The sequence below is a fragment of the Dermacentor andersoni genome, chromosome 6, assembly GCF_023375885.2.
Source record: "Dermacentor andersoni chromosome 6, qqDerAnde1_hic_scaffold, whole genome shotgun sequence".
NCBI classification, from domain to species: Eukaryota; Metazoa; Arthropoda; class Arachnida; order Ixodida; family Ixodidae; genus Dermacentor; species Dermacentor andersoni.
The window spans coordinates 1475784-1488619 of record NC_092819.1 but is presented as its reverse complement, the minus strand read 5'-3'; the positions used below and the strand labels follow the sequence as shown (position 1 = coordinate 1488619).

General features: G+C 47.4%; 1 protein-coding gene and 1 pseudogene across 1 annotated transcript in view; both read left to right on the top strand.

Annotated features, from left to right (window-relative positions):
• Positions 1–12836, top strand: part of LOC126521192 (intermembrane lipid transfer protein VPS13A-like) — an 820642-nt gene that overhangs the window by 43627 nt on the left and 764179 nt on the right. The gene's annotated exons all lie outside the window — the stretch shown is intronic.
• Positions 9244–10891, top strand: LOC129382200 (uncharacterized; annotated as a pseudogene).

The window sequence follows — 12836 nt, the reverse complement described above, 5'->3', positions numbered from 1 at the left end:
AAGGTGATCCCCGAGCCCTCGTTGGGGAAACTAACGAAAGCAACATACGGAGGTGACGCTGCTTCCCAGTGAACCCAGCAAGACCCTCCAACTGATATGCCACGAGCCGACGCGACTGCTCTATGAAGCGACGATACTACACCACGACCCGACGCTGCGACACCACGAACCAATGCCGCAACAATGCCCAACTTTGAGGTTTCGGTCCGACGTAGTCATGACCTCTCTAAGCAACACACCGCACAGTCGATCACCCATTGACGTCGAAGTCGGATGCCAAGTGCCGGCTTGCAGGTGGCCATCAACGGACGTCAAGTAATCGCGCTCATTGACACTGGGGCTGACTATTCAGTGATGAGCAAACCATTTCTGGTGCAGTTGAGGAAAATCAGAACTGTGTGGGACGGCCCGCAAATTTGCACAGCTGGAGGACATCTCGTAACGCCAACTGGAAGATGCACCGTGCGAGTTACTCTTCATGGTTCTGCGTACCCTGTGAACTTTGTCATCCTGCAACAGCGCTCACGTAACATGATTCTTGGGACGGACTTCCTGGGTAAAAGAAGTGCAGTAATCGACCTAAAAGCAAGGTCTTTAATGCTCACCAGTGGACAGTCAGCATCATTGGAAAGCACTGGCTACCAACACACTGCACTCACAATCCTTGAGGATACAGGGAGCATCCGGCCCCGTGCAAGCGTCCTCAGATCTGTTGAAATGGAAGAAAAAGCAGCCAGATACAGGATCGTCGAATGGAATGTGCAGTTGCTTCTCGATCGACAAATCTCTGTCGCATGTGGTGTGGTCCATTTACATCGAGGCTGAGTGGACATTTTCATTGCGAACTTCAGTTTCGAGCACAAGCACTTCAATAAAGGTACAACAGTCGCATTTTTAGAAGACATTGATGAAGTAGGAAGTGCATATCTGCTGTCACAATCACCCCACGATGCACAATCGGTGGTGAAGGACGATCCAAAGTTTGACGTCAATCGTACCCTGCCAAAGCACAGACAAGAAACCTTGCACGGCCTTCGTCAGTGCGCTGAATGTTTCACGTACTTGACGAAAATTGGACAAACGCCAATCGTGCTATTAACATGACCCTGTAAACAAGTTAAAAATGGTGCTGCGCAAAGAAACGGACATGAACAGAAATATGCGCATAAGCGCAAACTGCCACATGTGCTTATCATATCATATTGTCATATCTTCCTCCGTCAGTGCTTTTATGGCTGGTTTAGACACTCTTCTCTGATATGAGTGCGTCTTAGCATGTATTTCTGTTTGTGATGCGCATAAAAAATGTATTTTGTCTTTGTTCACTGCATGTCACTCTTTATAGATACTGCTATTGCACTGCATTGTCATTTTTCACTCGACGTGTAGCAAAATTCCACTCCTGTAAAGGCCCTTTCTTGGGCTGACAGTATAAATAAACTTCGTGCCGTCCACGTCTTCCTTCCCCTCTGGCCGCCATACTTGCGCCATGTGGTCCTCTCTCTGGCAATTACGGCCAACTGCACACGCGGCCTCCGACAACTGCGCCTTGCCTTGCCTCACGCGGAGCTCTCGGTCCACTTATGCCGCCACTCTCTTCCCACAACTCCCCCTCCCCTCGAAACGTGAAGCAGTACAGAAAGAGAAGCTGTGGTTCATGGTAGAGCACCAACTGGTCTGCGTGGACAATAGTTTGATGATGTCCCGTAGTAGGGTTACTCAGAACAGTCATTTTCTCCTAACCGTTTGACCATGCGATAAGGTCTACGTTGCCGCAGTGCCAACTTGGCTGAGACACCCTTGGCAGCATCACTCTAGGTATAACTGTCTAAGAGCATGACACCGTTTTTAATGGTTGTTGACTGCCGATGATGGCCATCACTCGACTTCTGTGCTTGCCAAGCAGCTGCTTGGATGTTTCTGAGCATACTTGAAGGCCTCTTCAAGGCATTGCTGGAGTTCTGCAGCAAAGGCATAGTGTACCGCTGCTGGAGGCTCTGCATCTTCCTTGTCAGGTGTGGGTTCCCATGGGGTCACGTGCGAGTTCTCACTGGCCGTGAGCTTGCAGAGCTCAACACCGTAACACAGCTAGGCTGGAGTATAACCAGTGACTATGCTCTCTGCAGTACGCATGGCAAGGGTAATGTCAGGTATGTGCTGGTACCAGTCCTTATGGTTGGAGCAGTGTGCTCGTAGGCACTGCTTAATGTTGTCATTGTGGCACTCGACCATTTATCCTACTGGTCAGTATGGCACAGTGTGATGGTCCTTGATGCCCCAGTGTTTTAGATTGCACTATAAAGGGCTCACAAAGGGCTTTCCATTGTCGCTTGTGATGGCCACAGGTGTGCCATGGCAACAGAAAACTGCAACTAAATAATCGAAGACTTTCATACTTGTTGCTGTTCGTAGAGGGAAGAGCTCTGGAAACTTGGCGAATTTGTCGGTAATCACCAACAAGTATTTGTGGCCATGAGGTGCAGAAGGCAAAGACCCATTAATATAGACACTAAACTCTTCCGTGGGAGCCGGGGCCCACTGACTGTTCATGAGGCCCTCAAGCTCCATGAATTCATATTCGCATCTTGCCATGCGCTGCAGACAATGCTGATGTAAACCCATTCTATGCGAAACAATTGTCCTCTTTCAGTACCGAGACAGGACAACTAGGGAGGTTGTAGAGGCTTTCTACATTCACAAAAACAGTTTTACGTGTGCCAGCCAGGCCTTGATTAACCTTCACACAAGCGAAATTACATATCTCACACAAGCGAAATAACATTTCTTGACAAAGCGTTTTTAGCTGCTAACACGATGCTATCAGTGCGCCCACGAGAAGGGCCTGATTTAGAGCTTGATTCTCTCTTACAATCTCGGAGCGTTAGGTTTTTAGTGTTTTTATGCACATAGCTGTGTCGCGATTGAATTTTACAAATATTTCAAACTTTCTGGGAGGATTGGAGCGTGCTTGCACATTGATGCATTGTGCTTTTGATCAGTGTTGACTGATAAAAACACATGGTTTTTAAGAACTAAAGAATAAACTTTAGTTTGAAGTTAGCGCTCATCCTGTCTGGAGTTCCTTTCCTCTGTCCCCATGTTTTTTTTGCGCTTCAAGCCAATTGTACTCAGGGTGTCTACCAATCGAGAAAACCGGGAATTCTCAGGGAATTTGAATATTCTGAAAATACTCGGGGATAACTCGGGGAATTTGTGCTTCTATCAGTGAAAATTAGCTGTAACTTTATTGAAAGGGAACGAAAGTTGTGTTAATGCTGGCTCCAGTAACAGAGGTGTGAAAGTGTGAAACAGACTGTACACGCTTCTATTTGCCTTTAAGAAGATCGGTATGCTTGACGATTATTTTTATGGCTGCAATGCGGCGAAAGGGCAGCGTCTGCTTAACCATGTAAGTGACGCTGAGCAGGTAATTGGAAACGACATCGTATGTGCCGCCGGAAAAATCGTCAGCACATACGATGCGGTACATGCATACGGCACATACGAGCTAAAGTCATTTTTGCAGTTTCTCACAATAAGTTTGCTACAAATCCGTGTTGTCTCTGATGGCGACAATGGATTTCCATCGACACTGTGCGGAAATAAACAAAATATATCGCTGCATAGCACAAGTATGACATGCGCACACAACTTCAACTAGTACGTCCCCTACAATATGGAATAGAGGCAGCAATGTAGACAGCTTGGCCATTTTTTAACAGTGCTCAAGAGGCGGAAGTTGAAAGTATTAGTAATCATTCCCGCTTCAGCAATGCCGGCGCGACCAAGACGCGGGCGTGTATCGTCCAGTAACTCGATCGATCGGTGCAGTGGTGAAGCGGGAATGAACTCCGGTCATGTTCAATGCATCGTGCACATAGTCAATTCCTCGGCACGCGTGAACTTCGGCCACTGCTAGCGCATACAACAAAAGTGGTTTCCATTCTTGGGCAGCGCACACAGAAACGAAACACGAGAAAGAAGACAGGACAAGCGCTCGTCGAACAACTGAAAGTTTTTATATGAATAAAAGGATTATGTACTGAGTAATTCTTAAATCCATGTGGGTTACATATAAAAACCGTCATACACTCAGGAGTGATCAATGAACGAGCTCGCTTCGTTTGCCAGTTGTTTACTTCGCTCGGCGCACCGCAGTAATCCATGTCTGTCGTTTGCTTTTTTCGTACCATTTTCTTGTGAATCGTACCATTTTCTTGTGAATCGGCAGAATTTCACTGGTGGCATCAACCCTTTCATGTTTACATTGCTGTCGTGACAGTTAACAACACAATAATAATTTTCGGTCATCCGAAGAGGCGCCGTCGCAAACAAGAGACGTTTCGCCCGCAGCGCGAACTGAACGCGGGCGCGATCGTGAAGGGAAGCAGCGGCGGAAACCTACCCCCACTGGAGGTGAAATCGTTCCGCCAGGGGAGAAACGAGCGCTGGCGTCTAGGATGAAACTTGGCGTGCGGTCGTCCAATGTAACTGGGGGTACGAAAAAATTCACTTAGAAGATTGTGTTAATACCCGATTTTAGAATCAGGTGGACGGCAAACGACCCCTATAATCAAAGACATATTTTCAAGTTTGATTTTACACCACAAAGACTCAGTATCAGGTGTGGCAGGGAGTACAGGAAAGTGGAGATCAAATTGAAGAAATAGAGCAACACTGCCTCCTCTCTTGAATTTTCTGTTTTCCCAAACCACTTTGAACCCAGGGAGGGTTACCTCAGAATCATGCACACCATCATGTAACCAGGTCTCAGTAACATAGATGATATGTGGCGAGTAAGACGTGTTTTACAGTAATAAATACAACATATCGGTGAGGCGCATCTTGCAAAAACACAGCAGAACAGCATGCAGAAGCCAAGCAGCATCCAAAACGACCATTTCCCTGCCCTTCCCCCCAGCGAAACATTGCTCAACACTTTCTTGCTGTTTTTGTGGGAGTTTACAAATATGCTCATTGAGTACTTCTTCTGACACAGAAGCATTAAATGCCTGCATCTTCTCCATGTTGTCGTGTAATGAAGATATCCGTGAAACAAGGCATCTATTAAGCTATGCAAAACTTCTTAATTTCTTGGGCCACATTTTGTGACGTCCTGGCAGATGCACGCCAAACCCTGGCCTTTCTGTTCAAAAGGACCTTGCATAGATACTTACAGTTGACGTACTGCCCTCCTATATACTATACCCTCCTATATACTATACCCAAATTAAACGAGAGCGGAAAGAATGTGAAGTATACACTTATAAATTACCAAGAAAGAGACCAACAGTCATGAACGCCCTGGCAAAGCAGCATGGAAGTATTCATACATAGCACGCCGCATTATAAACGCCTCTGCTAGTTCTCTTAGCGAGCCCCACACCTTCTAACACTCGTCTGCAATCACATTCTGCTAATGCCGTTGAGAAATCATGTGGAGACAACGAAATGCTGAGAGTGGTGCCTACTTTTGATTTCCACTTTGCTGTGACAGTTGTTGTTGTTGAAGTACACCCCGTGCCAGAGCTTCAGCTTGCTTTGAATTCCTTTTGTCAAGAAGCATGAATCATACTCTTGGGCATTCAGTGCTCTAATGCAGAGTTCAAAGCCTTCTATTTTCGCCAGAAGGTTCTCTGCTTCTGTCTGGGTGGTTACGCAATGCTCTTCAGTCAGTCTTTCCCTGAGATTGACATTGTATAAGCCATCTGGATGCCAGTCAAAGACAAACATTACGACTTTTGCAAATGTGACGACAGCACTATTGCACAAAACCGCTGTACTGTAAAGCACCCCATCAAGTTCTGGGAAGTAGTGCGTGCTCCAGTACTTAGGTAGAGTCTTGAGATGAAATAGGAAGGCCAAAGGGTGATTCAAGTCAAGTCGGTGATTCAAAGTGTCAAGTCGTTTTCTCTTGCTTCTTGGCTTTGGAGTTGGTTTCGACAGGTAAGCAGGTAGGTTCGGGAGAATCGTGGGGATGGCAACTTCCGATAGCAGGGGCCTTCCGCGAGGAATACGTGTTTTTTTGCAATCAATCATGTGCGCATAGTTTCTGATTATGTATCGCGGCTCGAAATGGAGCTCGAAGACCACACATGTCTGATCCAATACTTTATCCGCACAGTGCAAATTCCTTTCCCCCTGCTTTCTTTGTTCTTCTTCTCATGGCACATTGAACAAGGACACCTTCGGTGCGCCTTTCACGCGGCTGTACCCCTTACGGTAGCCGGGCGCAAAACAATAGTTGCGGCGACGGTTAGCCATTTTCGCCTACCTGGGACACACATCTGTGACGTTGGCGACACGCGGAGACGGGCATTACACGGAAAATAAGCAGGCAGCAAGCAACGAAGTCACAGACATCTGACCGTCAATGCAGCATAGCACAAAGAAACACCACATGCGAGGCAAAGCAGGTGACTGGCAAGTTTAGTAGGAAGCTGCTGCAGTGCCTCTAGCGGGCGTACTGGCAGGCGACAGCAGAGGCTTCAATGGAGAGCATTGGCAGGATAGGCTATTGAGCCCACTACAAAGCCTTCTAGTACACTGTAGCTCCTTTCTGATAGCGGCGCAGCCATAGGCTAGGGTTGCCTGACTTTCGCATAGAAAACACCTAGAACTATCACAGAGGGGGAAAGGGCATGTTTGGGTTACATAAGTGCTACCATTTCTTCATTGGGTTCATTTGTAGTCAATTGAGTTTTGAGTTTTCGAGTTTTGAGTGTAATTAAAATCTGTTTGCTGTGCTGCCGTGCGTCTTCCAACCCCACCTCTCATAACATCCGCACGCCCCTGAGATCGGTGACGTGCGACACCATCCCAGGAGCCAGGACGTGCTAATGGAGTCAAGCGTGACAACTTCTATCTACGAGGGTCCCCTCCTTTCTCTGTGGTGGCAGTGAGCCGTGTGCACCCATGCGTATTTCTACAATGGCGTTCCTGCGCCGGCTCAGGACTGCGCGTTTGTGCAGTGTTGGGTGCTGCCGGAGACAGTTTCCAATAACTCGGAGCAATACTGTGTTCTCTTGCGTGCATAGCGCTCAGTAGTCTCCTTTTACAGTGTGAGTGCGTGCACAGCGGTGCTCTTGAGCATGTGAGGCGACAGCTGATGCAGCCCTGTGTCTCACTAAGCTCGAACCCGCTGTGGTTGGTACTCCCGCGAGTTACCAGAACCCCACATCATTAACAACTCTCCTCATATGATCCAGCTTCTCCGGTGCTGAGATCAGCACAAGTATACCATACCTGCCAGCCATCCTTCTCAGGTGGTCCTACAGGTGGTGTAGCCTAGTCTTTAAGGTGAAGCTTTCTTTGCCTACCATCCCATGGCTTGGCCTTTAAAAAATGCGAAAGCATTAATGCCCAATTGAATGCTGCTGAGCGGTTCTTTTAGTTTTGCTCTACAAGTAATGTACCATAGCAGTACGTGCTGCCCGAGCCAGCAAGCAGCAGCAGCCTGTTGTGTCAATGCTGCATGCCACCAACGTCCTGTGTTACAAGAGACTGAGGAAGCAGCGGCTGCCACCAAGGCCGGCAAATTTGCGCAGCAGCTAAGCCCAGTGAGGATGAGAGAGAGACGTAGACCGTGCACCGGCTTACGACAGTGAGAGTGACGGTGACGTGGCATTGCAGCGATGCCTTCTCCCCTCACACAACACCTGGCACGCTAGCGTGACAGCATGGTGTCTGCTTTCTCCCGCTTTGCCCTGTTGAGGCACACTTGGGACGTGGAATCGCAATCAATGGGAATTTACCTGTCGTTTCTCTGCTACAGACTACAAATGTCGGCTTTTTTGCCTAATGGGACATTTGATGCTTTCTCACAAAAAAAAAAAAAAAAAACATCCTGCTCCAAACTCTAGAATTCTAACCTCGACCCACTAGCGCAGCAGCTCGATGCTTTATATAAATGCGATATCGAATTGCCCGTATATTTCTCTTGTGCCAACATCAACCAGCCCTTTCAAATGGTCACCTCATGTTTATTACGATGTATAGGGGTAGTACTCAAGTTCGTGTGTGTGCACCGCACCCTTCTCTAGATCACACCGTGCCAGCAAAGCGGCAGTTGCCCGCTAGCACTTTTGCAGCAGCCATAATAGTCAGATGTGTGACCCCTAACCCGCGGTGCGCAGTGAGTTGCGACCATGGTGGGTTCAGGCCAGGGGGGCAGGGTGAGCCTTTAAATTAAGGAGTTTATTCACCTTAGTTTCTTATACCAACAAAGGCAACAAACAAACACAAAGAAAACCACAGCTGCGGAGTGTTCCGCATGGCTGACATGACAAACCACACAATTGGGGGTACCACACAAGAGGCTGATAAGGGTTCAGATCGTCCAGCGTAGATCTGCGCTCGAGCCCTGGGGCGTTCAGTCACTCACGAAGGCCGGGCACTGCAGAAGGACGGTGTGCGGCGGTCTCCACAGCTGAATTGAGTTGCAGCCAGTCGCAAGCTCATTATCCGAAAGACAAAGACGCATTGGGGGAATAGCGCCTCTCCTTGAGCGCTGAAGTGGAAGTGTCCCTGGTTTCGAGAAAGGGGAGAGGAGGGAACGGGGGTGCCTTGGCTGCAGCGTCGCAGCCAGGCACGAAGAGCAGTGGGAGCGACGAGACATACCCTCTCCCTGCTACCCTCCACAAGTGAGCATGCAATCATTATGTGATAACCGCGCGGCTGCTACGAAGATATCGGAATGAGCATGCATTCCCACAGATGATGATTTCCATATCGACGTGTGCATAGTGCAAAAGATGAGGACTGAAGGAAGAACCCAACACAGGCGGTGACTTCAACTGATCTTCATTTGCGAAATCGCCAGAACTATATACATGACCAAAAGTAATGAAAAACAACTTTTGCATTATGTCACACATGAACCTCTATTGCATCACAGGCAGAAACTTGATTTCGTTATTGGTGAGGGCAATAGACGGCATGCTGATGCAAAAGTCACCCAGCCTCTGTATCTTGTTAGCCTCTATGATTTCACGTGTAAGCTGTTCTCGGTGTTTGGAGGTTACGACGCAGTGTTCAAATTCAGAGTCACAAGGGCAGTATCTGCAGTGAATGCCAAGATTACCTTGCACGGCGGTGTAAACATTGTAAAAATGCTCTTTCAATTGCTCATTTAAACACCTGCCTGTTTGGCCAACATATTTCTTTCCGCAAGTTAGGGGAATCATGTAAACCACACCCAGGACGCATGCTCGAAACCGCTTCCTATGGTTAGTAGTGCAAATATTTCGTCGTGTGGCATGAGCATTCACGTGCCTGCAGAGCACTGTTAATTTTTCCGGGGCAGAAAGACAAAACAACTTTTAACGTCTCCTTTACTGCCGATCTTCTTCAAGCTGGACGATATCTTGTGCAAGTAAGGGAACACTGCGACTGGCTTATTGTCTCCGGCAGCGCAGTCAGCTGGTGCTTTGTCTCTGTTGTATACTGATATCGCGTGTCACACTACGTTTTCATGATAATCGCTTATCGGCCACGCAAGCAGCAGTCGGCAGATCACATGTTCATCACCCTATAAAAAGGGCACGGCATCAATAAACGTGGTCTGTTCCACCCTGGCGTCCGGCTGATACGCTACAGTTGGCGATGAGGAAGCGGCGGCGATGGCCGTCGGCAGGATCGGCGAGTATCATCTCGGCACAAACGCGTCGTGGGACGAATACGTCGAGAGGCTAGAAATGTTCTGCGAAGCTAACAAGATAGCGAAAGAATAACAGAAAAGAGCCGTCCTGCTGAGTTGTTGCGGCGAAGAAGCGTACGGGCTCATCGTGACTCTGGTGAAGCCAGCAAGACCGACAACAGCAACCTATGAGGAAATTAAGACGGCGGTTCGCAAGCACCTGCATCCAAGGCCTTCAGAGCTATACGCAAGGTTTTTGTTCTACAAGAGAAACCAGGCTGCCGAGGAATCAGTTGCGGACTACGTCACAGCGCTTCGGAAGCTAGCCGAAGACTGCGGTTTTGGCGACGTGCAGCTCCCGATGGACATCATGATGCGAGATCGTTTCGTATGCGGCCTCCAGAACGAAGCAGTTCAACAGCGACTTCTCGCAGAACACGACCTTACGTTCAACGTTGCGTACGACATGGCCGCGACCGCAGAAGCGACAGCCAAGCAACAACGAGACATACGGATGCACGGCCGAGACGAGGCGAAGGACTGCCAGGGCATGATACAAGCAACCCGCACGAAGCAAGACGCCACGGCAGAGGGATCTAGTTGCTACCGTTGCAACGGTAAGCACGCTCCGCATTTATGCAGTTTTAGAAAAGCGGCATGCTTCAAATGCAAAAGGGTTAGACATATTGCGAGTGCTTGTCGTTCAAAAGACGAAAGTAGAGCGGCCCGGAAGACGCCTGAGCAAAAGAGGAAAGTTGAAAAGAGCAAGGGCGTGTACGAAATGAGTGCATTGTTTTCACTTTGCGAAGTGAATGAGCAAGAACAGAAGTTTATGGTTAAAGTACAGATACAAGGACAAGAAGTCCCGATGGAGGTTGATTCCGGAGCATCGTGCTCAATTGTGAGTGAAGATACATTTAGAGTAATCGAGAGAAGTCGGGGTGAAATACCACTACAAGATTCTGGAACAACTCTCGTAACCTGGTCAAAGGAGGCGTTACCACTGCTGGGTCGAGCAACCGTCTTGGTAGAATTCAAGGGCCGGAAGGCAAAGCTGCCATTGTTGGTAGTAAAGAATCGAGGCAACAGCCTGATTGGGCGAAACTGGTTTAGGCCGTTAGGCATTTGCTTGCGGGGAATCGAGCAAGTAAACGCGGAAGACGTGCCCTCACGATTTTCCAAGGTGTTTCGCAGGGACCTTCCTGGCTTCAACGGACCACCAATTCACATCGAACTGAAAGACGACGCTCAACCAGTGTTCGCAGCTCTGGGTTCGCAGCTCTGGGTTCCACTCCCAAGCTTGGGAGTGGAACCTCAGATGTCACCACAGGAACTGCTCACTCTTTTTATTTATTTATTTATACACATACCTCACAGGCTCCAACTGGAGTATTGCGTGATGGGGAGTAAGAGAAACAACATGTAGCGAAAGCAGGAGAACATAGCTAATGGATATTTGTAGCTTTATACTTGTCGTTACTTCTCTGCGTCCTGTGAAACTGTTACCCATTGTATAATGATGCATGAGCTGCTTTTTTTTTGTGTCCTTAATTTTCTTTACATGCCCCCTCACACAATTCTCCTATTTGGAGCCTGTGAGTATATTGAATAAATAAATAAATAAACAACAAATTAAACGATTGAAAGAAACAGGCTGTTTAACATCAAGCGAACGAAGAACAACAACACTCTGGACGATCAGCAATGTGCATGACTCATCGAACTCCTGGCAAAGAACTGCAAACGCATGTATACCTATAAACTGTTTGCAAGGAGCGAGAATGACGACAGTCAAGTCACATGGTACAAATGAAACAATGTGTGCGCATAACTACGAAATCATTTTTTTTTTAATGTTTCTCTAAATGATTCCAGATTATTAATTTCAACAATGTGGCTTGGAAGATCATTCCAAGCTGCAATTGCCATAGGTAATGCAGATTTGTTAAATGCATTTGTGTGGCCAAACACACGTGTGAAACTGTGTGCGTTATATGAGCGGCGAGATGTGCGAAATGGGCGGGAAAGGGGTAATGTAATTGCGTATTGACTGTGAGTGATTTTGTGCAGTAAGCAAAGCAGAGCTATCGTCCTTCTAGATTCAAGAGATGGGAGTGATAGGGTTTTCTTTATAGCAGTAACGCTAGAATGCCTACTGTAATCTTTTGCGATGAAACGGTGCGGCACAGTTTTGAACAGATTCGAGAGAATTTATTAAATATTCCTGATGTGGCGACCAGGTGGCGGAAGCGAATTCAAGCGAGGACGAACAAAGGTTCTGTACGCTATTTCCCGAGTGGCTGAAAGGGTTTCACGTAGGTTTCGTTTTAGGCAACCAAGTGTGGTAGATGCTTTTGCTGTAACATGCTTTATAAGTTTGTTGTAATATGGATACCGAGATATTTGTACAGGGGGGTGACAGTAACAGCACTGTTATTAAGTGAGTAAGTGTAAAGAGAGTTAGTTTTCTTTCGGCTTATGGTCATTAATTTGCATTCTTCTGTATTTAGTGACATTTGCCATAGCGTGCACCAATTTGTAATCTTAGAACGACAGAAAGCTGAGCTAGTTGGTAAGGATTCATTATGCAAAATAGAAGTGAGGCGTGCAGACAGGACACAGAGTAGAGAAGTGGACAACACGAACGCCGTTATCAACTGAAGGGAGCACTGAGGCGAAAAAAAAGAAAGAAGACACAGAACTCATCTGCGCATGCTCAGGAATGGTAACACCACGTGTTAATCGGGTACACGTGCCGGCCTACGTTAAAGATAACTGTTAAGGCACTTAATCTCTTCCTTATACAAAGTAATCGAAGGCTGACTCACGCACGCATTTCCGCCATTATAGATATGCCATGCCTCTGCCATAAGACGCGCATCTTCGTTCTTATGCCTGTACAATATCGCGCATTCATCTAACTCTGGCGTGCAGTTGCAATCTCGGCAATGTAGCGAAAGATTAGAAGGCGATCCACCGGTTAACGACCTTTTATGTTCCATTAGCCTCTGATTTATACACCGTCCCGTTTGCCCTATGTAGAACTGGCCACAGCTAAGGGGAATTTTATAAACCACACCCATACGACAGTCAGTAAAACAGTTGTTCTTATTGTGCTTCACTAGACAAATATCTGTTCGTTTTTTGCCTTTTACCCGCTCCTTTTTATTCTGTACGGCAGCGCATATCTTACCTAGCT